The sequence below is a fragment of the Canis aureus genome, chromosome 20, assembly GCF_053574225.1.
Source record: "Canis aureus isolate CA01 chromosome 20, VMU_Caureus_v.1.0, whole genome shotgun sequence".
In the NCBI taxonomy this organism is placed as follows: Eukaryota; Metazoa; Chordata; class Mammalia; order Carnivora; family Canidae; genus Canis; species Canis aureus.
The window spans coordinates 6,422,155-6,448,715 of NC_135630.1; the positions used below are offsets into that span (position 1 = coordinate 6,422,155).

A 26,561-nucleotide genomic window follows, 5' to 3' on the forward strand; every position below is an offset into this window, starting at 1 on the left:
TCTCTGCCTCTCTCTCTCTGTGGGACTATCATAAAAAAAAATAATAATAATAATAAAAAAGGGATCTTGGTTTCTAAAGTCATTCTTCAATAGAAAGAACAGAAACTCCTGGGAGAAACGGTTGAGTCTGAGGCTGGGAGCGTGAATGCACGGAATGGGCATGGAGGGTCTTCTGCTGCCAGAAGGTGAGAAGTGCCGACAACAGCAGAACCCGACGAGGCCCTGGCGCACACATGCTGAGGCTATGTCGGGGTGACACTGGTCCCCCCTGAAAGAACTCTCGGCGGCTGAAGCTGAAATGATTCGCATAACAAAATAAAGTAATATTGGATTATAACTCAGAGTATAAACTAATTACTCAGAAATCCGCACAGATATAAGTGACTACATATAAAAGTAAGTAGAGGAGAATAGATAAATCTCCCAGGGAGAAGAATGGCAAATAATTCACTCAGAGACTCAGCCTTTGAAGTGGACTCTAATTCCCAAAACCTAGGCCCTGGGAAGTGGGAAGGAAGAGTAACCTCACAGGACAGAGAGCTGCTTAACATGTCCTAACATGTCCTGTCTCGGGACTCGCAGTTAAGCTCGAGGGTTACGCGTCCTACTGACACTATGTGCCCTTGATGTGACCAGTGGAAATGACGCTTCACCTCTGTGGACCTGCTCCCCGAGTCCAGTGTGAGCCTGAGGACATTAGACAAACCCGGCTGAGTAACAATTCACAGAGGAGCCAACCGGTCTTTTCCCAAACTAGTCAAGCGCTGGGAAAGTCTGAGCAAGTGGCACAGGCAAGAGGAGACATGATGCCTCGACGCGGGAAGGTGTTCTGAGTGGGATTCAGGAATGTGAGGACAGAAGGTAAAACCTGAGGAAGTCTGGGTGAAGTCCAAACCTTTAGGTGATTATCCTCAGTGTTGGCCCGTCATGACGGCAGTTGCGCCACCTAACCCAAGACCGTGGTAGTCGTGGAAACAGGATGGGATACCTGGGAGCCCTCCTTACCTGCCTAGCAGTGTGTCTGTGTATCTCAAACTGTTTAAACATAGCTTAAGAACATTCTTTTATAAACAAAACAAGACTCTTACTCATTTGCTCTTCATCCGCCCTCCCCACCAGAAAAAGAGAACACGGAGCATATAGAAAAGGGAGGGCAAAGGCCAGAGCACACACACCATAGGTTTTCAGGTAGAAGTGTGGGATAAGGAGGAACATTCAGTTGACCAAGAGGTTAAGTTTAAACTTTGATTCTAGTAGAAATTTCAATTTCTCGTGACGCAACCATTTAATACCTAAGAAAAACCAGCAAAGGCTTTGAGACCTTTCTGAGGTGTTTCAGCGGAAGGAGGAGGTTGAAAGCCATTTTGTGAAACAAATAATACTGCTTCTTGGTTTCTCATCACAAGTCCAGTTACTTCCATCAACTTGTGAAATGAAGTATTTGTTGGATAAGGGAACGCATCCACACGCAAGCAGGTATCTCCACTGACTGGAATCTCCTGGGCTCTTTGTACGTCCCTCTTGCCCCTACAGTTATGGTCCGTATTTGTTGTCATGTATGTACTCAAGGCTTTGGTGTCTGGAAATTGGGAAAACTTAACAGGAGTTTTGTTTGAGGTGAGGCACGGGGGGAAACACCTCGCTGGGGAAATGAAGAAATATCTCTTCGCTATTGAGCTCCTTGGATTGGGTGGTCTCCCGTGGAGCAAGAGGGGAGACTCAAAGAGTCTTCTCAAAAAATAAAAATTAAAAAATTAAAAAAATAGTCTTCTCAGGAGACCGGGATTCTAGAGAGAGGTGAGGCCTTGTAGCTGGTGGGGTTGTTCATGGCCCTGGAAGGATGTCACAGAGTTGGGAGGGAGACCGTGTTTCCTGGCTCTGCGAGGAACCAAGCACAGCCTCCGTGAACTGGAGTCCATGCAGCAGCTGTAGACGGCTGACCTGGCCCAAAACAGAAGCGTTGTCGTGACTGCTTCACGTGCAAGGTGGTGACTGACGTACGGCTCCCGTCAAGCAGGACTTGGGCGGCAGGAGTGGTAAGTGGGAGCAGGAGAGGAGAGGGAGAAGGTCTGCGGTTGATAGAATCCTGTTTCTAGACTCTCAAAGAATAATCTTTGAGAGGGGCCAGTTTTTTGCTTAGGCAGGTAGGGTCTCAGCATCGTTGTAATTTTGGCCTAAAAATAAATATGAGTCCATTCAAAGAAAGAAAAAAAAACATTGGCAAAGCTAGCTAAAGGGACATATATATTCAATTTGATCCTTGGAGGTAAGAGGGACAACATTTTCTTATATCTGTTTTTTCAGATACGATGAGGCCCAGGTGGGTTCAGATTAATTAAGGCCACACAGCTAACAAGCCGGTAAACCTGAGACTCAGTTGTAGGAATCTATTCTCCGCATCGCGTGTGTGTAGCCCGATAGATATGGTCATTCGTCTCCAGTTAGGAGAAATGGTACACTGACCATCAGTAGCCAGATGTACAGGGAGCGACCTGCCTCACTCCTAGTGTCTCACAACAGACTGTCGTGTTCCTTCTGGTTTTACAGGGAACTGATGAGGGAAGTCGATTTTTTTCCTGATTTTCGCTTAGTAGTCACAGATTGACAAGTGTGAGGAATGTTAAGTAGGGAAGCTGTGCCGTGTCTCCTGCCAGGGGACAGGCCCACGCCCATCTCACAAATTTTATTTTACACTCACTGTCCAAAGGCTTTTGCCAAAGAACTTCTTTTTTCTTTGGTTAGACCTTATTCTTTATAGATTGATTACACGACTATTCATAACTAGCAGTTTTCCCTTTATGAGTCATTGAATTCTTTTTGGAACATCTCTACTTCCAGGTGACATAAATTTCAATTTGCATTTCTCCCCAGCTTTCTCCCACCCACACACACCCACACACCCACACACACGCAGCAAAATATTGTTGGAGCATGTTACTTAGAGTTTCGCAGACTTCTGGTTACCTGGGTTTCTTTCCACCTACGTGAACAGACCTAAGTAAAGCGATTCAAAGTGCATGTGCTTCTCTCTCTCCTCATATGCTTTTGTGGTTTCACTTGATGGTGTTAATGAATGTAGAGTCCTGCATCTCTCTAGGTAGAGTCCTGCAAATTCTAAGTCCGGTTCTTGGGCCTTTAAAAGCTAACGTATAATTTTGTGACATCTGCTTTTTTTCATCCTGTCGGCGTCTGTGAGTAGACTTATTTTCTGAACCATTAGGTGATGATGTTTTCATCAGAGTGGGGAAATGGTTGGAGAAGGCAGCCAAGACCACGAAGGCCTTACAGTAAGAGCAAATTGGAGGCAGCAGGTGTGATGTGTCTGGGAAAAGCATCAGCATGTAGAGCATGCGCCTGCCAAATTGCCGGCCGATGCAGCAGTTGCTGGCTCCCACCACGCAGTTGTAGCAAATCTTTTTATTTTTTTATTTTTGTAAGTAGCCTTTTTCCTTGGTGCGATTACTATTACTTCATTTTAACACGATTGCAGAAGACAGCAAGCCTCTCGTGCCAGCTGTTATTTCTAGTAATTTCTTAGTAGCGTCTACTGCGTTATCCCCATCCCCGTAGATTCGAGATCGGCAGGAACAGGCGTCTGGCTGTCGCACGATCCTGGGATAAGCTCATACAGAGAGCGCTGTGCCTGCACGGACGCTCAATTTACGGTGACTGTAGCGGTGTCTTTTCCCATCAGGTAATCTGAAGGAAGATTAATTATTGGAATTAATTGTTATTGAAAGAACGTAACTCCCGTCTGTTTTGCTGTGGCCTGACATTCACGGAGAGTTGTTGTCGGCTGAGCTGGAAGGTTTTGAAGGTAGCGACAGTGATCCACAGCCGGTTCATCGGCCGGTAACCTGGGCAATCGGTGTTCTTGCCCTCAGCTTCCGCCAGGGCGGGAGGCTGGGTCTGAGAGCTGTCTGCTGGGTAGGCATTCCTGAATGCTTTCCTTCGCACAGTACAAAACTTGGAGAAAAACTCCCTAAAGCTCTTCAAGGAACATAAAATATAGCTTTATTCTTGTCCTCCCAGATTTCATACTCTCTCTTCAAAGAGTTAACCAAAGTACGTTTCTCTAAACTAGACAGATTTTCCTCAGCCCCCTTCTTCTTTCTTTTTTTTTTTTTTTTTTTTGTTCAGCCCCCTTTTCTTGGTCCTCTTCTTTACACTCAACATGGTGACAAGGCATGTCATTGTGCTTCCCCCTCGCAGCTCATATTCCACACTATTTCAGATGTACTTCTTCCACAAATCTCACAAGTGAGGAAGTCAGAGGAAAGAGTCCTCAATGAAAAAAAAAAAAAGAGTCCTCAATGACTCTTTGCTCTAAGGATGAATCCTATACATACTGCGCAATTAGGGACTAATTAGGGATGACATAAAGTTCCATCTACCAGTGAATGTATCAGGCCTGTTTAACTATGACCCCATGCCATCTAATCTGCCCCAGAAGCTGAAGTTGTGTGAGAGGCGAATTAAGTGATTTTGACCCAATTTATTTAATGTATCTCTCTCTGGTTTAACTTTATCCCACACGATGGTAACAGATTCTGACTTTTCTAAGCCTGCTAAATATTTCAGGCATTTTTTTTTTTTGAGGGGGAAAAAAACGACAGAGGGAAGACTGGATATTCAATACATATATTTGTCTCCTTTTAATATTTGAACACAAAAATGGACCAAATAAACACAGCCTTTGTAACCTGCCCTGGGATATTATTTTCCTGGCAGTATCGACACCTGGATTTTGACCATAATTAATGACGTGAGGTCTTTAAGTCTCAATCCTCCCCAAATTAAGTGTATCCCTCAATGAGAGATCCTTAATCAAGAAAACTTTCTTAAAAAAAAAAAAAGAAAAGAAAACTTTCTATTAGATTATCTTCAGTTGCAGGTTTAATAGAGGAAGTAACAAAGAAAAGAGAAAATAGTATGTTGGGCTTGTTTCATGTTAAGATTTGTAATATTTGCTGTGCACAGATTGTGTGCCTGATACCAAATGCTGTGTTGTTTGGCTCATATAGGTTTTGCAGTAACGCGCAAATGCAATGACCGCCTGATGCTTTTGAAGTTGGAAAGTTGAGTCTCCGTTAACACAGCTAATAGGGGCGGAGATGGTCTGGGACTTGACCAGGTCATTCACATCCGGGCTCTTCATGAGGCCTGCTTTCTTGACTGGGTGCTTGGATGTGTCAGTGACTAGACTGATGAGCAAGAGCCGGATTCTTCATTTTCAGGCCCTTGTCATTCTCTGTACTTCACCTTTAGGTTCTCAAACACATCAAGGTCTGTTTTGCCTTGAACCTTTGCATTTGCATTTGCCTTTGCATTTGCTTGTGTCTGGTTTGGAACCATGCTTCCTTCACTCTACATTATTGGTCATTTATTACCCTTATGGCCTCAAGTGAAATATCTTCACCTCTGAGAGGCCATCCCTCACCATTCAACATAAAGTAGGTTTCTCCTCTCCTAATCTACCGGCATTCACATTTCACCATTTCATGATTATTCACATTTCACAATTCCTTCCTACCCTTTATCCGTTTCCACAGTGCACATTGTGTATGGCATATGTGTTCATCTCCCTGCTTAATTAATGTCCGCCTCCTCCCCCTTGTAGGCCCCACTTAAATGGTGGCTCTATGAATATAGACACCATGTAGCTTTGTTTCAGGGACCCTATAAATTGTTAGATTGTTAGATAAATTAAGGCACAGTTCAGTACCATGTCTAACATAGTGGGTTCAGCAAAACTGCAGTTATTGTGTGTGTGTTTGTCTTTTTGGTAGGGATAGATCACAAAACCAAAGCGTGTCTACTTTTTAGTCATATGAGTCCATAGTCACAAATTCCCTGAAAACTTTAAGTTGAGAGGAACGTCATTTCTCTCTAAGAGCTAAAGTTTCACATGAAAATGTAATGGATTGCAGTCAAAGTGGGTAGATCACTTCAAAGAGGTTGTAGACAGGTGAGACTCAACTGTAGCCTGAGTGATGTCGCAACATTTCTAGAAGACAGCATCTGTTATTGACTGCATTATGCCCCCTAGAATTTATATGTGGAAATCCTCACCCCCACTACCTCAGAATGTGCCTGTGTTTGGAGATGGGATCTTAAAGAAGTGACTAAGTTAAAATGAGGCAGTTAGGATGGGCCCCCATCCAATCTGATTGATGTCTTTGTAAGAAAAGGAAATTTGGACACAGAAAGACATGGGGAGTACATGTGCAAAAAGGAGAGAACATGTGAGGAGACAGGGAGAAGTTGGCCATCTCTAAGCCAAGGAGAAAGACATTAGGAGAAACCAAACCTCCCAATGCCTGATACTGGATTTCTAGACTCCTGTACCGTGAAAAAATAAATTCCTCTTGTTTAAACCTTCCAGTCCATGCTATTTTGTTATGCAGCCATAGCAGATGCACACAGCATCTAAGAATCAGAAGAATGTGGGACATTCAACAAGGAGATAAGATCGTCCCAAAGGAAAGCCTTGTCCCTTCCTGTTTAAGTATTGCTCAGGGAAGAAGCTCACGGATTTTATGTATTCCCATCTTTTTGGCAAGACTTTCTGGGACGATGGCGATGGCTGCTGACTGATCAGGGTGGGGGCTGCTGAGAGTCGTGGTGGCCATGGCAATTCCCTAAAATAAGACAGCGATCAAGTTTGTACACAGATCCCTTTTGTGGAGGAATTCTCTGTAGTATATGATGCTGTTTGATAAGACTTACCCGCAGGAGACTTGCTTTCAGATTAGAAGCCGCTCCTCCCGTACCCTGCTGCTGCTTTGCCCATGAAGTCTGTATCACAATATTCTACATCTGTTTTGTCACTTCAGCAGTCGTCACAGCAATCTTCACCAGGAGATTCTGTCCAAAGAAACCACTTTCTCTGTTTATCCGTTAGAAGCAGCTCCTCATCTGCGTAGATTTTATCATGAGATCGCAGCAACTTAGTCAAACCTTCAGGCCCCATTTCTAATTCTAGTTTTCCTGCTATTTCCATACATCTGCAGGTGCTTCCTCCACTGAAGCCTTAAATCCCTTGAAGTCATCCATGAGGGTTGGCCTCAGCACCTTCCAAATCGCTGTTAATGTTATTTTGACCTCTTCCCATGAACCCAAGCGTTCTCAATGGCATCTAGAATGGTGAATCCTTTCCTAAAGGTTTTCAACGGATCTTCCCAGATCCATCAGGGGAGTCACTGTCTATGGTGCTTGTCGCCTCATGAAACATATTTCTTTCAATAGTAAGACTTTAGAGTTAAAATGACTCCTTGACCCATGGGCTACAGAATGGATGTTGTATATTAACAGCCATGAAAACAACATTCACCTGATTGTACGTCTTTTTTGGAGCTTTTGGGCGGCAGGTACATGGCCAATAAGCAATTACAGTCTGAAAGAAATATTTTTTTGAGCAGCAGATCTCAACAGTGGCCTTCAAATTTTAGCAAACCATGTTATAAACATCCACACTGTCATCCAGACTTTGCTATCCCATTTATTGAGCACAGGCATAACTGATTTAGCATGAATTCTGAAGGGCTCTAGAATTTTCAGAATGGTAAATGGGCATTGGCTTCACCTTCAAGTCACCTGCTGTGTTAGCCCCTTAACAAGATAGTTAGCCCAGCCTTTGACGCCTTCAAGCCAGACATTAACTTCTCTCCAGTGAGGAAAGCCCTGGATGGCGTCTTCTGTGGATACAAGGCTGTCTCGTCTACGCTGCAAATCTATTTCAGATAGCCACCTTTGTGAATTATCTTGGCTGGTCTTCTGCATGACCTACTGTAGCCTCTCCATCAGCACGTGCTACCTCACCTGGCACTTTTCTGCTATGGACTTGACTTCTTCCTTAAACCTCATGACCCACCGTCTGCCAGCTTCCCACTTTCCTTCACCCTTCATAGAACTGACGAGAGCTGGGGCCTTGCTCTGGATTAGGTTTTGGTGTAAGAGAACATTGTGGCTACTTTGGTCTTCTATGCAGACTTTTTCCGCACCAGCAGTGAGTCTATTTCACGTTCTTATCATTCACATTTCACCGCAGTTGCGCTTTTCATTGCATTCATAAGGTGGCTACTAGGTGTAAAGAGGCCTGGCTTTTAGCTGGTCTCAGTCTTTGACCCGCCTTCTTCACTAAGCTTAATCGTTCCTAGCTTTTTTTTTTTTAAGTTTTATTTTATTATTATTTTTTTAATAACAAATTTATTTTTTATTGGTGTTCAATTTGCCAACATACAGAATAACACCCAGTGCTCATCCCGTCAAGTGCCCCCCTCAGTGTCCGCCACCCAGTCACCCCCAGCCCCTGCCCTCCTCCCCTTCCACCACCCCTAGTTCATTTCCCAGAGTTAGGAGTCTTCCATGTTCGGTCTCCCTTTCTGATATTTCCATATTTCCCGCTTATTTTTTCATTTAAAGGGAGAGAGGTATTTGACTCTTTCTTTCAATTGAACAATTAAGGGCCATTGTTGGATTATTCATTAATTGGTCTAATTTTAATACTGTTGTGTCTCGGGAAATTGGGAGGCCTGAGAAGATGGAAAGAGACAGGGAAACTGCTGGTCAGTGATGCAGTCAGAGCACACACAACATTTATTGAATAATGTCTCCATCTTATATGGGCATAGCTCATGGTGCCCCAAAACAATTACAATAGTAACTCCAAAGGTCCCTGATCACAGATCACCATAACAAATAAGATAATAATAGAAAAGTTTGAAATATTGTGAGAATGACCAAAATGTTACAAAGAGGGAAAGTGAGCAAATGCTGTCAGAAAAAAAAAAAAAAAAAAAAAAAAAATGGTGCCAATAGATTTGCTCCGTGCAGGATTGCTACAAACCTTCAATCTGTAAAAAGTGCAATAACCTAGGAAGCACAATAAAGTGAAGCACAATAAAGCAAGATGTGCCTGTACAATATTTTATTTATTTATCTGTCAGGGGATGCTTAAGTTGTTTCCGTGTCTTGGCTGTTGTAACTAATACTGCTATGAACACGGGGGTGCTGGTATCTTTTTGAGCTAGTGTCTGCATATATTCTTAGGAAGAGGTATTATTGGATCAAATGTAGTTTTATTTTTCATTTTTTAAATGACTTCCATATTGTTTTCCATAGCGGCTGTATCAATCCCAACAAACAGCATACGCGTGTTCTTTTTCTTCATATCCACGCCAGGATTTGCTGTTACCTCTCGTCTTAATGATGACCATCCTAACGGGGATGATGTGATATTTCATTGTATTTTTATTTTGCAATTTCCTTTTTAAAAAAGATTTTATTGATTTTATTTATTTATTCATGAGAGACATAGAGAGAGAGAGAGAGGCAGAGACCCAGGCAGAGGGAGAAGCAGGCTCCATGCAGGGAGCCCGACGTGGGACTCGATCCCAGGACCCCGAGGTCATGCCTTGAGCCGAAGGCAGACGCCCAACTGCTGAGCCACTCAAGCATCCCTGCAATTTCCTAATGCCGAGTGATGTTGAGCATCTTTTATTTACCTGTTTGGCCTTTTGTATATTTTCCTTTTTTTTTTTTTTTTTTTTTTAATATTTTCTTTCTTTTTTTTTTTTTTTAATTTTTATTTATTTATGATAGTCAGAGAGAGAGAGAGAGAGAGAGAGAGGCAGAGACACAGGCAGAGGGAGAAGCAGGCTCCATGCACCGGGAGCCCGACGTGGGATTCGATCCCGGGTCTCCAGGATCGCGCCCTGGGCCAAAGGCAGGCGCCAAACCGCTGAGCCACCCAGGGATCCCTTTTGTATATTTTCTTTAGAAAAATGTCTATTCAGGTCCTTTGTCCATTTTTAATTGGATTATTTAGATTTTTTTGCCATTGAGTTGTATGAGTTCTTTATATGGATATTAATCCCTTATCAGATATATTGTTTTCAAATATTTCTTCTCAGTGCATAGGTTTGTCTTTTCACTTTGTTCATGGTTTCTTTTGCTGTGTTATTAGTTAGCTTTTTAGTTTGATATAGTTCCTCTTGCTTGCATTTGGTTTTGTTGCTTGTGCTTTAGTTGTAATTTCTTTAAAAAAAATCATTAAGACCCTGTCAAGAAGCTTTCTTTCTTTTTTTAAAATTTTTTATTCTAGGAGTTTCATTTCTAGGTCTTACATTTAAGTCTTTAATCTATTTTGAGATAATTTTTGTGAGTGGCATAAGATAGAGATCAAGTTTCGTTTTTTAACATGTGAATATTCAGTTTTCTCAGAAAAAAAGTGGATAAGAAAGAAGAGATTATGTTTTCCTCATCGCGTATTCTTGGATCTCTTGTCAAATATTAGTTGACTATACATATGCTTGGGTTTAGTTCTGAGCTCTCGATGATTCTGTCCCATTGGTTTGTCTGTTTTTATGCCTGTGCCTTGCTGTTTTAACTTTAACTTCTGTAGCTTTCCAGTGTAGCTCAAAATCAGAAAATGTGATTCCTCCTGCTTTGTTCTTCTTTTTCGGGATTTTTTTCAGGGTCTTTTATGATTCCATTAAAATTTTAGGAATATTTTTTTTCTTCTTTGGAAAAAAACTGGCATTGGAATCTTGCCATTCAACCTATAGGTGGCTTTTAGTGGTATTAAAATTTTAACAATATGAACTCTTTAATCATTAAACACAGGATACATTTCCACTTATTTGTGCCTTCTTCAATTTCTTTCATCAATATCTTGTACTTTTCAGAATAAGGATTTTTCACCTCTTTGGTTAAATTTAGTCCTAAGCGTTTTTGTTTTATTTTGTTTTTGATGCTATTGTAAATAGGGTTTTGACATCTTTATTTCTTTTTCAGAAAATTTACTGTTGGTGTATACTAATGCTACTTATTTTTGCATATAAATTTTGTATTCTGAAACTTCACTGAATTTATTAATTAATTATAACAGTTTTTTGTTATGAAAAACGTTATTTTTTAAAGATTATTATTTATTCATAAAGACACACAGAGAGAGGCAGAGACACAGGCAGAGGGAGAAGCAGGCTCCATGCAGGGAGCCCAATGCAGGACTTGATCCCAGGACCCCGGGGTCACGCCCTGAGCCGGAGGCAGACCCTCAACTGCTGAGCACCCAGGTGTCCCATGTTATGACAAAAGTTATGAAAAGTCATGACGTCTGCAAATACTGAAAATTTTATTTCTTCCTTTCCAATTCTGATTCCTTTTCTTTCTTTCTTCCTTCCCTTCCTTCTCTTCCTTTGCTTTCCTCCTCCCTCCCTTTCTCCCTTCCTTCCTTCCTTCCCACCTTCCTTCCCTCCTTCCATTTGTTTATCTTGCTGAATGCTGCAATTAGGCCTTCTAGTACTCTGTTGAATAGGGGTTGCAAGAATATACGTCCTCTCTTGTTCTGATCTTAAACGAAAAGCTTTCAACCTTTCACCATTTAGTATAATGTTAGCTGTGAGCTTGTCGTATATAGCTTTTATTATGCTGCGATATATTCCTTTTAGGCCTAATTTGTCAAGTGTTTTTATCATGAATGAACATTGAATTTTGTCAAGTGCTTTTTCTGCATTAAGATGATCATATGATTCTTTTCTTTCATCTGTTAACATGACACATCACATTGAATGGTTTGCATATGCTGAATCATCCTTGCATCTCAGGGATAAATCTCACTTGATCATGGGGAATGATCCTTTTTAATGTGCTGCTGAATGTGGTATGCTAGTATTTTGTTGAGAATTTCTGCATCTATGTGTATCAGGGATATTGGCCTGTAGTTTTCTTTTCTGGTAGTGTCCTTAATTTGGCTTTGATATCAGGATAATGCTGGCCTTGGAAAATGAGTTTGGAAGTGTTCCCTCATCTTCTATTTTTTGGGAGAGTTTGAGAAGCTTTGGTGAAAATTCTTTAAATGCTTGGTAAAATACACCAGCGAAGCTATCTGGTCCTAAGTTTTTCTTCATTGAGAGATTTTTGATTCAATATCCTTACTAGTAGTTGGTCTATTCAGATTTTCTGTAGCTTTCTGATTAAATCTTGATAGGTTGTATGTTTCTGAGTTGTCCAGTTTGTTGGGATACAGTTGTTCACAGTAGCCTTTTATGATCTTTCTATTTCTGTGATATCACTTTTAATGTCTCCCTTTCATTTTTGATTTTATTGATTTGAGTCTTCTCTGTTTTTGCCTTGGATAGTCAAACTAAGGATTTGTCAATTTCATTTATCTTTTCAAAGAACCAACTGTTACTTTGGTTAATATTTTATTTTTCTTTTTTTAAATAAATTTATTTTTTATTGGTGTTCAATTTACCGACATACAGAATAACACCCAGTGCTCATCCCGTCAAGTGCCCCCCCTCAGCGCCCATCACCCAGTCACCCCCACCCCCGCCCACCTCCCCTTCCACCACCCCTAGTTCGTTTCCCAGAGTTAGGAGTCTCTCATGTTCTGTCTCCCTTTCTGATATTTCCCACACATTTCTTCTCCCTTCCCTTATATTCCCTTTCACTATTATTTATATTCCCCAAATGAATGAGACCATATGATGTTTGTCCTTCTCTGATTGACTTACTTCACTCAGCATCATACCCTCCAGTTCCATCCACGTCGAAGCAAATGGTGGGTATTTGTTGTTTCTAATGGCTGAGGAATATTCCATTGTCTTTATGTTCTGTCTCCCTTTCTGATATTTCTCACACATTTCTTCTCCCTTCCCTTATATTTTATTTTTCTATTGTTTCTTTAGTCAATCTATTGTTTTTCTGTTCTCCATTTTATTTATTTCTGTTCTAGCCTTTGTTATTTCCTTCTTTCTTCTAACTTTGGATTTCTTTCTTTCTTTCTTTCTTTCTTTCTTTCTTTCTTTCTTTCTTTTTTTTTTAAGTCTCTTAGGGCATAGAGTTAGGTTGTTTATTTGGGATCTTTCTTGCTTCATGGTGTAGATGTTCAGTGCTCTAATCTTCTTTCTTAGAACTACTTTTACTATATCCCATAAGTTCTGGTGTGTTGTGTTTCCATTTTCATTTGTCTCAAGAAAATTTTTTATTTTCCTTTTAATTTCTTCTTTGGCCCATTGATTTTTCAGGAGATTGTTGCCTAATTTTCACCTGTTCATGAATTTTCCATTTTTTTCCTTGTTATTGATTTTTAGTTTCATGCTACTATGGTCAGAGAAAATACTTGCTATGATTTTGATCTTCTTGAATTCATTAAGACTTGCTTTGTGGCATAACAGAGCATCTATCCTAGAAAATGCTCCATGTGTACTTGTGAAGAATGCTTATTCTACTGTTGTTGGATAGAATATCCTTTTTTAAAAAAATATTTTATTTATTTATTCATGAGAGACATAGAGAGAGAGAGGCAGAGACACAGGCAGAGGGAGAAGCAGGCTCCATGCGGGGAGCCCGACGTGGGACTCGATCCCAGGTCTCCAGGATCAGGCCCTGGGCTGAAGGCAGGCGCCCAGCCGCTGAGCCACCCAGGGACTCCCTGGATAGAATATTCTGTATATATCTGTTAGGCCCATTGTGCCATTCAAATCTACTTTTCTCCTTACTGATTCTATCTGAATGATCTACCCATTACTGAGAGTGGGGAATTAAAGTCCAAAACTATTCTTGTATTGTCATTTATTTCTCCTTTTAGCTCTGTTTTTGGTTTTGGGTTTTTTGTTTTGTTTTTGTTTTTGTTTTGTGTATTTAGGTAATAACCCAATGTCGGATACATAAATGTTTAAAATCATTATATCTCCCTGATGGGTTAGCCTTTTTATCATTATATAATAATCTCCTTTGTTTCTTTTTAACATTTTTAATATAAAGTCTATTTTGTCTGATAGAAATATAGCTACTCCTGTTTTGTTTTGTTGTTTGTTTGGTTGGCTGGTTTGATTACCAAACTGGAAATATCTTTTGGAAGATATTTATTACTGGAGATGTCTTTTTCCATCCCTTTACTTTCTGTCCATGTGTGTCTTTAAGGCTAAAGTATGTCTCTTGTAGGCAGCATATCATTGGATCTTATATTTTTATCCAAGAATATGGATAAAAATGGTGGCTCAGCCATTCCATGTCTTTTTATTGGATAATTTAATCTATATACATTTAAAGTAATTATTGATAGGTAAGGACCTACTATTGCCATTTTCTTAATTGTTTTTTTGGTTGTTTTGTAGATCTGTTGTTCCTGTTTCTTATCGGGCTGTCTCTTTTCATGGCAAACACACTTTTAGGCGGCCCTTGTGATTCCCCAACTGCTGTTCACACTTTTCTGAGATTCTTTACCCCAGAGTGTACATGGAACTTGTGGCTTGTTTCTAATCAACAGAAGATGGAAGAGGTGATAGGATATACACAATTGCATGTATGTAGCATATTATGAAACATTATAGGTTTGTTACATAAGATTTTAGCATTCATTTTGTTGGAGTCTCTTTTGCTAGCTTTGGGAAATTAATGAACTATGTTGGAAAACCTTATGACAGGGAAGTACAGGTGACTTCTAGAAGCTGAGGGCAGTCTCTGGCCAACTACCAACAAGGCACTGAAGTTCTCACTCCTCAGCTAAAGCACTGAATTTCACAAGAACCTGAATTGTGCCAATAACCTGAGTGAGCTTGGATGCAGATCCTTCCCCAGTCAAGCTTCAGATGAAACCAAAGTCCTGACTAGCTTTTTCATTGCAGCCTTGTCAGACCCTAAACAGAGGACCCGGATAAGATATGATGATATTGTTATACAGCAACAGATAAGTAACATGCGTGGTTTCCCAAATAGGCTTCTTTCTATGGAAATCATTTACTGCTTAAACCAAAGTTAAAGTAGTTAAAGTAGTTTCTTATTGTAAATATGTGATCAAACATTCTGCATATGATTTTGTTCATATACATATTTGTTTACCAATTTTTATTGGGCTAATCATAACATGATTATTGTTTTAGTTCATGTGTCTACTACTGTTTTCTTTTTTTTTCTTTTTTTTTTACTGTTTTCATTGTATATTAGTATATTACCATTTTGCTTTACACCAATCTGATAAGCTTAGTGGTTATAAATCTGCTTCTGAGAGGTAGATCTATTCTTCATGGAGTGACAAAACATGGCTTCATTCAGATAAATACTACTTTGAATGGGTTCTTTGGAGACTGCCACTGGCCTTCTGAATGGACCTCTTGTTTTTTACCACTAAGGACTGAGAAAACTGTATTATATTGATAGTTCTCTATCTATATTTACATGTCTTACATCTTTAAATATAAATACTTATATGCTTCTGGTGTTCTAGTCTACAGTCTCTATGAGAAATTTAAAGTTGGCCATCCTTGACTGTAATTTGGGCATTTAAACTAAAATGACCAAAAGTAGGGCTATTAGATGAGCCAAGCATTCCTATAATGGGGTAGTTAAAATAGTTGTTTAAATTCAGTGCATTGAAAAATAAATAAATAAATTCAGTGCATTGGCTAGTTTATAGATAAATAATTCAAATGATTACTTTTGTGAAGCTGTTACTTGAATCCTCAAAATCTAGCAGGACTTTCTAGTTAGTGACAAACAGGGATGGGAAATATACAACACACTTTTTCCTACATACTGTTTTCTTTTTGAGTGTGTGTGAGTGAGAAATTAAAACATGCGAGAATATAAAAACCAAGTATTAAATGCAATTTGTATTATTGGGTTTTATTATTTGTTGATCAAAGGTTACTTAGTATTTGCTACTCAAGTCCTAGAGCATTGATTGAATACCTCTAATGTATAAAGCTGTGTCATATACTCTGAGACACACCAGGTAAGTGAGATATGGCCACTGATCAATAATGAAAAGAAGTAAAAAGGGACCCATTTCTTTTTTTAAAAAATATTTATGTATTTATTTATTTCTGAGAGACACAGAGAGAAGCAGGCTCCTCACAGGGAGCCCAGTGTGGGACTCGATCCCCAGACCGGGATCATGCCCTGCGACAAAGGCAGACACTCAACCGCTGAGCCACCCAGGCATCCCAAAAGAGACACATTCCTTGCTATGCTCTATATACATGCTCCTTTAGAAATATTCTAAACATTTTAGTTTTTCACACAAGCACACATTCTCTTATCACATCTGTGTCTTTGCACTTATTTTTTCCCCAGACATTGTCTTGGCTAGCTTTTTTTCCCATTCATCAAAACTAGCTCAGGTGGTCTTTTCTCAGGGAGATCTTCCCTGACTATTCTTTTGTCTACAACTAGATTAAGTATCCCATTCCATACCTTTAATCACCAAGGGATGTATATTTATATTGCCACACCACTTAGCAGGCTCCAAAGCAGTTTCTCCTTTTCTTCCTCTCTCTCTGTTCCCACACTAGCATTTTTCTCTCTATTGCAAACAGTATTGTTTTGGTAAAAGGTTAGTTGATGGCTACTCACAGTCCCCACACACATATCTGTGTCTGTGTATGTGGTGTATATTGTGTATGTGCATATAAGCATAAATATATACAAATTCATGATTTATTAAGTATCTTACAGACTTAAAGGTGGCATATAATTTAAAAATGATAAATTGGCAATATTTCATTAAATTCTATACAACCATTGATTTTCAAATGATGCTTTCATTGATTTTTCCACAATTCTTGTATCCATAGCAACCTATGGTTATTATGATGTGGCCATTTTTTATGCTATTAAACACTTTTATGTCTAATTTGCATGATTGACATATTACCCATTGCTTCTTTAAGTGTAGACAATCAATAAAGCAACAAGTTTGGTCTTGATTTGTAGTGCTCTCTGATGTTCCTGGTGAAAATGCTCCTATCATGGCCAATTTCAAGTAATTAGTTCATGGCTAATTTTGTGAGCTACCTGAATGCAAAGTTGGGAAGAGGTGCTTTGTAGCTCAATATATGTTTTTTCTACTGTATAGATACAGTCGATCCATATGAGCACAAATAGTACAATATCCTAAAATAATTAGGAGTAACGAGTTCTGAGTATCTATTTTTGTTTCTAATATAATGTACTAAATTATAAGTTATACAAGATACTTTTAAAAATAGTGGCTTGATGGGATGAGCACTGGGTGTTATGCTATATGTTGGCAAATTGAACTCTAATACAAAATTAATAAATATAAATAAATAAAAATAAAAATAGTGGCTATAGGTAGCAAATTTCCTGAAAATATAACAATCAACTCTTGTGAGCTAGTTCAATTTGAGGGCAAATGAGATAAATGTAAGGTAAAGGTTCAGAAATTGTGTTTGGAGATTCCACAGAGGCTAGAAGTTAATTTTGGAAGGGTATCTAAGAGAAAAATTAAAGTTATCAGTATTTCATAGACAACATTTCTTCTACATTTTCATGTTTGGTTCACAAAACACTTTCATATTTATAATGCCACAGACCTCATTATAAATACTCATGATAGTGAAAGAGCCAGTGTTAGAAATCCCTTTTATACATGACAAAGCAAAATTGGGGGAGGACGGTTAACTTGTTTGTTGCACGTTGCTTTTATGTCTAACTCTCCTAATCTCTATGGACAATGTAAAGACACATGACATAATTCCTGTCCTACAAGAGATTTTCTGTCTTTTCAGGGGAAACACAGATAAGAAGAAGGAGCAGAAAGTAACTCATGGGGTCAAGGGTTAAGACAGAGCTGCCAGTATCGAGAAAGACAGTTGGCATGTGATGTGATGGCAGCAGACTGCCAGTGTGTGGGTCCCAGCTCCGCCGTTTACTAGTCCGCCATGAGAACATGGGCAGGTTATTTTCGTCTTCAGTATTACCTTTCCTTATCTGTAAAATGGGTATAATATTAGCACCCATTCTAGAACTGAGTGTGCTTTTTTGTGAGTGTAGTGTAGAATAGTGCCTTGAACTTGAAAAAAAATAGGCCTTTTCATTATTATTCTTACTATAAATCATTTCTTTATGTCTTTTAAATAAAATACTTAAAAATAACATGAATCTTACAACAAAATATACATGTTCTGCCAATGCTCAAATAGTTCTTTTCTGTTACATTTGAATTGTTCTTGTATTTAAAATTCTGGATTTGGACTTGATGTTTCCATCATAGCAGGTGTGGGGAGAGGAAGTAATATGCTGCAGTGCTAACCCTTGCCTGTGATTGCAAACTACAGATGCTGCTTTTGGTTTAAAAGGCTTAGGTTGAACCACGAGAGTGAGAAACGATGGTGGGGATGGTAGAAATTGAGTGAATGGCTTCTAAAAGTGACTTTTGTGTCTTTCTTTCCTTTAGTGACTTGATTTATGAATTCCTTTTAAGGGTTTGATATTTCTACTTTTTAAAAATTTTTATAAATTTTTTTTTTATTGCTGTTCAATTTGCCAACATATAGAATAACACCCAGGGCTCATCCCGTCAAGTGCCCCCCTCAGTGCTTGTCTAACTTATTTATAATAACTATTATCCTCATTGCCAATAGATTTTTCTTTATTTTATCTTTTGCTATATTATTCTTACTTGGTTTTCCCTGTTAAAATAAGGAAGTTAGAGGCATATCAGGGAAAACAATTGGTCATGATATAGAAATCCCTGCCTAAGATCTTACTTGATAGGTTGCATAACGTCAAGGTAAAAGACAGCTTTTCATAAAAATCTATTTCCAGTGTGAGGGCAGCTTATCTTTGGGCTTAGGAGATGACATTTCCAAAGAATAAACACTTTTATTCTGTCCTTTACTATTCTGGATCATTCTTCCACTAGAATATAGTTCTAATAGGTGAGGGATTTTTGCCTGCTCTGTTCACTGCTATTATCTTCAGCACCAAGTAAATACCTGGTACATATTAGAAGCTCAATAAATATTTTTAAAACAACTAGTCCCACCTGGATATTGAGTGGAAATGTAGCTGTGTTACATGTGGACTGTTGGGAAACCACAAATGTTATTCAAGCTAGTTAAAACGCATTAGAGTGCCCGCCCTACAATTCAGCAGATTTACGGCAGTTCTGAAAGGGCACAGCCAGGGATCCCATCTCTCTTTTTTTTTTAAGATTTTATTTATTTATTCATGAGAGACATAGAGAAAGGGGCAGAGACCAGGCAGAGGGAAAAGCAGGCTCCCTGCAGGGAGCCCGACCTGGGACTCGATCTCAGGACTCCAGGATCAGGTCCTGGACTGAAGACGGTGCTAAACCGCTGAGCCACCGGGGCTGCCCAGGGATCCCATCTCTTACATGTAATCTGGGCACCTGCAATATGTAATCTCGCCTCCAACACCTTGAATTATTTGAGCAACTAGGGAGGTGACATACATAGTAGTAACGCCAGGGCTAAGGGTATAATGGTAGAACACAGTTATCATAAGCTTCATTGTTGTGACAAGCATCGGATACGTTTGTACTAGTTCTGCGTTCATTCCAGGCTTCCCAAGAAGATTCACATTGAAGCAAACGTGAGTCTGAGGTAGATGATAGTTGCTAAAAATAGTAATACTTATTGAGTGTTTTCAATATATGCCATCTCTGTCCTAAAAATTGTACACTCTCACTATTTCACTTAATATTGACAAAACCTCTGTGCATTGGCTATTCAGATCATTTTGCCTTCTTGACGAGGAACTCAGGGGTATTTATGTTATTATTATACGTTTTAAATCAATAATACAGCATCGATAGAAACATCAGAAAGACGGTGAGCTGTGGTGGAAAAAGTGGATGATTGGTAGAAAACCTTGGTTTAGCTAATTAATCTTGGTCATCTCACAAGTTACTCTGGGCCCCAGTACTCTCGTCTGTTAAATAGAGTAGTTTCCAAAATCTTCTAGTTTTTCTTTTTAGAAGTTGCTATGGTTCTTGTTTTGATTTTTTTCCTTGATTTTCTCTTCCTATTCTTTTTTTCCCTTCCTTTCCTTTCCTTTCCTTTCCTTTCCTTTCCTTTCCTTTCCTTTCCTTTCCTTTCCTTTCCTTTCCTTTCCTTTCCTTTCCTTTCCTTCCCCTTCCCCTTCCCCTTCCCCTTTCCCTTTCCTTTTTTCCCTTTCCCTTCTCTTTCCTTTTTTCCCTTTCCCTTTCCCTTTCATTTGCCCTTTCATCGTGATTCTGCTGAACTATGAGTCAAATGGGATTTGTGCCTGGACAGAGCCAAAATAATTTGGCGAATACTTCCTAAGGGAAACCATACTCCATAGTAAATTTCTCTTCCTGTGGCCTCTATCAGAGTTTAAAATTATTTCAGCTAAATTAAGGATTAACAGGGTTTTGTTGGATAGCTTGAGGCTCTCAGTACTAGCTAACTGCCATTAAGGGAGTCTGTGTTCCAGTTGCTACTAAATCTACATTTTTATTCATTCATTCATTAATTCACTCATTCATTCAGCCAGCCAGCCACGTAATACTTAATGAAGTCTGCCATTTGGAGTCAGTACCACAGCTGTTCACCATGACTGTCACTTTCTTTATGTCCAGGGAGCTATGGAACTGAAAGTAGGGCATTGTTGTATAAACAAACAAAAAAACCTAACAGCATGTTAACTGCTAAATGAGCAGCAAGCACTAGTTATTGTGAGGATACGAGAACGCCTGCTGAATTCTAAGAGTCAGGAAAACCTTTATTGAGGAGAGGATATTTGAGTTGCATCCTGACAATTCTGAAAAGTACTCTCTTGATAAGTTGGTGATTTTCTGTCCCCAGTGACAGCGCAACAGAAGATGACAGGAGAGAACACAGTATCTCAGGGGATAGTCTTGCTCTCTAAGCTTCAAGTAACTTTATTCAGCCAGGCAAAGGCTGAAAAGCAATATTTAATGTCAAGAGGGTCTGCTCATAATGTCCACGTAAGAGATGAAAAATAACCACATGGGGTTCTCATGGAAGAGCTGGTGGCAAGTGGGAAAGCTTACAGGAAGGGTGGGATGTGGATTGGCTCTTAAGGAGACGAAAGACTAGCAGAGTCTAGGTCAGGAAACAGAATGCGAAGGCTGAAGGATATCCCACGTTGGGAAATAAAGGGTATGGGGAGAGAACCAGCTCTTCAGTTGAAGTTGGGGGATACTGAGAAGACCAGAAAAGTTAGCTGTGAACAGCTAGATTTAATGTTGGAAGTGGGCGAGTTCAGATTTTGTGATCTCTTAAATGTCATACTAAGGCATTTGGCATCGATGAAGTCCAACAGTTGAATGGTTTAAATCAGAAGGCTGGATATGGCACCTTTTAGTTATATAATCTCAGTCATGTCTCTTAATCTCTGAATTTTACCACCTATGAGATAGGGATAATACCGCTTTCCTTACCTGTTTAAAATAATCCATTGAAATCATACATATACAAGTATAAGGTATTTTGTAGATTATCGAATTCTGTGCAAATGAGTAGCTACATGCATAGCCAACAAGTTCTAAGTAGAAAGACATGAGAAAACTGGAGGATGCAAATTGTTGGTATAATTCAAGACGGATTTGATGAGGAGGAGATCAAAGTCAAGAAAACCGGTGGCAATGGCCCTCATTCAGCATGAAAGCCCGTACTCAGAATCGTTTGTGGCTGTATCTTGAGCTAAACTTGGTAGATGTGTGGTGTAGCCCACGAAATCTATGATGGTGTGCTCAATCCTCCCCCACACACACTTGCCTCCTTTTCACCTCGCTAATATGATCCAAGCCAAGGGTAAGAGTTGGAGATATATTTTAAGATTTATTTATTTATTTGAGAGAAAGTGACAGGTGTGTGGGTGAGTGGGGGGAGGGGCAGAGGAAGAGGGAGGGAGAGAGAAAGACTCTCAAGCAGACTCCCTGCTGACCTGGGGTCAGACAGGGGATTGGACCTCACGACCCTAAGATCACGATCTGAGCTGAAACCAAAAGTTTGATCCTTACTCGACTCAGTCACCCAGGTACTCCTACTTGGAAATTTTTTGAAAATGGAATTTAAGAGCAAAAGGGTGACCTACGTTTCTTTTTAGCGTAGTAAGGTTGAGAAACAAGATGATGAATATAACCCTTCTCTTGCCGAGTATAAAGCTGATGTTTTAGAGTTTTTATCTTCGGGCTGAAATGCCGTGATGGCCCACCTCAGGAGTAAAATTATCGTCTTTCTGCTATTCCATCTTGAAGAACAAAGAATGGCTACCTACTCTTGCCAGAGGCAAGCCGTAAATGGATGAAGGGCCGTGGGCATGAAAGAAAGGGAAAGGTTGTTGAAAGAAGGAAGGAACTGAGTGGCAAAAGATTCAAGCAGGAAGACACAAGACGAATATTTTCTGTCAACGAAGATAATGGACATGAGATACATCCTGAGAGCCTAGATCGCACTGAAAGCTGCTCAGAAGGACACACAAAATTGACTGGAGAAGCCCATCAGAAACGTATCTGCACCCCCATCTTCCTGAAAGCTCTCTGTGGGGCTGGCTCGCACAACCTTGGCCTGATACAGCGATGAACTGTTACTCAGGTTTTTACATATGTGCTTGGCTGGCCATCGCCGGGGGCCCTGACCCCACTCGTGGTTACTAGCACACAAATGTGTAGTTCTCCACTGTAGAAGGGAGAGGACAGACGGAGACGGTCAAGGGGACAAGTGAACCAGCTGAAGGAAGACTGGTTTGGTCTTTGGCTTTACTGACCCTCCTTTCTGAGCTTAAGAGGTTAGGTGCTAGCTTGAGTATTTCCATTGCTGCTCCTCCTGTAGGAACTGGGAGTCTTAGGGTAAGGATTGCAGTAGCTGGGGCCATTGTGGGGGATGGGAAGCCACATCTTTTATAACCTACCCAAAATAATCTGTCCTCCCTGCCACTGTAATCCTTTTAAATACATAGAAGCATATACAAGCGAACATATAATATACTAGGCAAATAATTCGTAATAATTTGTATTATTTATATATTGTATGATCATTATGTTTATATTATATAATTTAGATATTTATTAAATTATATAGCCAATATATAAGTAATATTTATGTAAGTTTAAATATGTATTAAATTTTAATTTAAATATGTATTAAATTTTATTTAATTTAAATATGTGTTAAATTTTAATAATTTTTTTTATTTTTTTTATTTTTTTATTTATTTATGATAGTCACAGAGAGAGAGAGAGAGGCAGAGACACAGGCAGAGGGAGAAGCAGGCTCCATGCACCGGGAGCCTGACGTGGGATTCGATCCTGGGTCTCCAGGATCGCGCCCTGGGCCAAAGGCAGGCGCCAAACCGCTGCGCCACCCAGGGATCCCAAATTTTAATAATTTAAATAATAATTTAAATAATTCATATATAATACATAATAACTATACAACATATAATATGTATCATATTATATATGTAATAATATGATCTGTATTATATATAAAGATAATAAATTAATAATATAATATAAATATTATAATACATATAATATAAATATAAATATACAAGAGAACATATATACTAGGCAAATAATTTGTAATAATTTGTATTATTTATACACTATATGATCATTATATATTTATATTATATAATTTAGATATTTATTAAATTATATAGTCAATGTATAAGTAATATTTATGTAAATTTAAATAATTTAAATTAAAATTTTAATTTAATTTAATTTTAATAATTTAAATAATTCATATATAAAACATAATAACTATATGACAGATAATATGTATCATATTATATATGTAATAATATATATTATATATAAAGATAATAAATTAATAATATAAATATAAATGTATATAATATATATAAATATAAATACATATAATATAAATATAAAAATATAAATATAAATATTATAAAGATAATATTACATGTATACATATATGTATAACATATATAATATATAAATATATATTATAATATATGATTATATTATCTATAATTTATATTTATCTATAATTATATATTATCTATAATTTATAATCATACAATAAAATTATATGGTATTATGTAGATATATATTTAGTCACATTTATTGCATATCTATTTATCCTCAGCCATTCATTGAACATTTACTACCTGCCACCCGGGCCTCGCCAACCTGGGAGAGAGGTATTACTGTCTCCCGTTGTGTGATGGAGGGAAAAGAGGTGCAGGCAGCGGGGGTGTAAGTGTGTGCTGTAAACTCAGAGAGCCAGCGAGAGGGGTTGGGACCGTCTCGCCCAGGGAAGAGACCCCATACCCTCCAGGTCGTGATCACTAGGTGTTTGCGGAGGAGCGAGCTCCTCCTCTGTAAGTGATGACCACGTGCAGGCGTGTCGCCGGGTGGCCTGCGAGCCGGGGGGCAGAGACTCTCCGGCCTCCGGACGCCTGCTGTGCCCGGCGCTGTGGACCTGTCCCCTCTTCCCGGAGGAGCCTCGGGCCTTCCTGCAGGTGCACCTGGCGCTCGGGCCTCCCCGCAGGTGCACCTGGGCCCGCGCCCGCTCTGCCGGGGCCTGCCACCTGCTGCTGCAATCGGTGAGCCCGGGCCCGAGCTTCCCAGGTCCCACCGAGGCAGCCTTCACAGGCCGGGAGAGCTTGGAAAGGAGAAGATGAAATCCGAGGGACCTGCCCTGGCCGTAGCAGCACTAAGGGCTTCTGAAGCCATAATGTGTAACCGGGGAGCGTAGCAAGCAGCGTGATATTTCTATATTGAGTTCAATAAGCCTGGTATAAACCAGCAAAGCACTTAATTACTTCATTTATTCAATTTGTGAATTTTTACTGAATGCATTCTACATCCGAGGCACTCAGGCACTGTCTATCACCATAGCCTTTAATGATCCCATTGCGCTAAAATATAGGCCTGTTCTTTCCTTAATCAACTGCTGTTCTCTTTCCTTTCAGAACAATCTGGTTCTAATTTACAGTTTGCTGTCCCCTTGCCAAAACCGTCAAGGTACCATTTTATTTAATTCCATGGCTGTTAATAAAACTTTTTCTCTTTGGGGCTGATGTTTTCAATCTCTAGAAAGATGTGAGACTTATCTTTTTTTTTTTTTTAATTGCAAGGGCATAATTATGTTACGTGTGCAAGAATTTATAAAGACGGGACACCTGATAAGATATGGAGTAGTGTCATTAAAAGAACTTACAATGGAGACCCTTAGGGGTTTGTGAGCATGTGTACTCACCGTTGGCCTACTCTAAACATAATGGCAAGCGGTCCATATGAACAGCGGTCGCTATCTTACTCACATAACCAGCTCGAGTGTTCCTCAGGTTGGGGGTGAAGCGTCCGGAGCTGGGCTCCGGATGGATGATCGTAGGGAGGAAGAGAAGGGAAAAAATTAGGAAGATTGGAGCTGGGTGGGCTTGAAGTTCCTCTGGATGCCTCCAACCGGGGTTGCTGAGGTCTCCCCCACCCCTTCCCCCTCCACCTCTTTCCCCACTTTGTACTCTCCCGTTTCTGGGAGACAGCAAAGGGTTGAGGGAGGACTTCTGGAAATCCTCGGGTACGTGGGGCACAACTAGCGAAAAGAAAAATTAAAAAAAAAGAAAAAGAAAAATTTTAATGGGATCCAGGTAGGAACACAGGAAGATGATCATGAGATGCAACTTTAGATTAAGAGAGAATATCTGATGAGGGACTTCGGGTTGTTGTAGACTGGAGGCGGACAGGCCTTCCTTCAGGCTGGGGTGTGGTGAGGTGTCGGCTCCTACTGAAGGACGCCTGAGATGGGGGAGAAGGACGCCAAATTCAGTCACGGGCTGCAAGTGCTACGTGCGTGCTACGTGCGGTAAGGGCCGTGGTCGGCAGTTCCCCTGCGGTCTGTAAAAGCATCGATAAGCAAAAACGTTGACAATGCCTTATATTGTTTAGGAATTGCCGATGCATTTTTTTTTCTTCTTTTAAATATAGAGTTTTAAGTGGCCTTCACCATAGAGCGTTTTGCAGATCCTGCTTTCATGGAGTTTATAGTCCCTTGTAGGGCACGGAGCCTTCCCCCCACTCAGATTATCTCCAAATAATTCTTACCGAAATTTCCGTTGGTATTTTATCCCCCTCCACCAACTGTAACACTTTAAGCAACATTAATACTATTACTTCCTAATTTAAAAATCGCAGTAAAATTTAAAAAAAAATTTTTTTAGTAAAATATTTCTAATATTTTAGAAAATTTTTCTAATTTTCGTAATGCATTGAACACTTGGAGTGGATAAAGGAACAAGTGTAAGGAGGGGTCTAGGTTAACTTTCAAATGAGTACTCAGGGATTTTTTTTAAAAAAAGATTTATTTATTTGAGAGAGAGAGAGAGAGCGAGCTTGCTCCTGTGAGCATGGGGAGGGGCAAGGGAGAGAAGAGGGAGGACCCCAAGCAGACTCCCTGCTGAACACAGAGCCCAACATGGGGCTCGCTTCCGTGACCCCGAGATCATGACTTGAGCCAAAATCAAGAGCCGGGTGCTTCACAAACTGGGCCAAGCAGGCGCCTGAAATGAGTGTTCACGGATTTTTTTAAAAAGAGAAAGAGAGGGCAGCCCGGGTGGCTCAGTGGTTTAGTGCCGCCTTTAGCCCAGGGTGTGACCTCGGGGTCCCGAGATCGAGTTCCACATCAGGCTCCCTGCAGGGACCCTGCTTCTCCCTCTGCCTGTGTCTCTGTGTCTCTCATGAATAAATAAAAAATTCTTTAAAAAAATAAAAAATAAAAAAATAGAGAAAAATGAAATCTGAGACCCCTGGGATGTAGTTATTT

At 39.7% G+C, this 26,561-nt stretch overlaps 1 protein-coding gene across 1 annotated transcript in view; it reads left to right on the forward strand.

The window, feature by feature from the left end:
* INPP4B (inositol polyphosphate-4-phosphatase type II B) overlaps positions 1-26,561 on the forward strand; it is a 711,205-nt gene that overhangs the window by 203,553 nt on the left and 481,091 nt on the right. The window lies entirely within an intron of this gene.